Here is a 1,083-nt window from a genome sequence, read left to right on the forward strand (position 1 = left end):
TTGTTGTTGTTGTTGTTGTTGTTGTTGTTGTTGTTGTTGCTGTTGTTGCTGTTGTTGTTGCTGTTGCTGTAGTTGTTGTTTTGTTGTTGTTGTTGTTTGTGACGCCCCCGATTCAATCGTACACTAATCATGCACGCAAATGTGTACGATCAAGATCAGGGACTCACGGGAAGATATCACAACACAACTCTACAAATAAAATAAGTCATACAAGCATCATAATACAAGCCAGGGGCCTCGAGGGCTCGAATACAAGTGCTCGATCATAGACGAGTCAGCGGAAGGAACAATATCTGAGTACAGACATAAGTTAAACAAGTTGCCATAAGATGGCTAGCACAAACTGGGATACAGATCGAAAGAGGCGCAGGCCTCCTGCCTGGGATCCTCCTAAACTACTCCTGGTCGTCGTCAGCGGGCTGCACGTAGTAGTAGGCACCTCCGGTGTAGTAGGGGTCGTCGTCGACGGTGGCGTCTGACTCCTGGACTCCAGCATCTGGTTGCGACAACCAGAAAGAAAGGAAAGGGGAAAAAAGGGGGAGAAAGCAACCGTGAGTACTCATCCAAAGTACTCGCAAGCAAGGAGCTACACTACAAATGCATGGGTATATGTATAAAGAGGCCATATCAGTGGACTGAACTGCAGAATGCCAGAATAAGAGGGGGATAGCTAATCCTGTCGAAGACTACGCTTCTGGCAGCCTCCGTCTTGCAGCATGTAGAAGAGAGTAGATTGAAGTCCTCCAAGTAGCATCTCCAAGTAGCATATCCAGGTAGCATCTCCAAGCGCATCTCCAGTCGCATCGCATAACATAATCCTACCCGGCAATCCTCTCCTCGTCGCCCTGCGGAAAAGCGATCACCGGGTTGTCTGTGGAACTTGGAAGGGTGTGTTTTATTAAGTATCCGGTTCTAGTTGTCATAAGGTCAAGGTACAACTCCAAGTCGTCCTGTTACCGAAGATCACGGCTATTCGAATAGATTAAACTTCCCTGCAGGGGTGCACCACATAGCCCAACACGCTCGATCCCATTTGGCCGGACACACTTTCCTGGGTCATGCCCGGCCTCGGAAGATCAACAC

The sequence above is a fragment of the Triticum aestivum genome, chromosome 1B, assembly GCF_018294505.1.
Source record: "Triticum aestivum cultivar Chinese Spring chromosome 1B, IWGSC CS RefSeq v2.1, whole genome shotgun sequence".
Taxonomy (NCBI): domain Eukaryota; kingdom Viridiplantae; phylum Streptophyta; class Magnoliopsida; order Poales; family Poaceae; genus Triticum; species Triticum aestivum.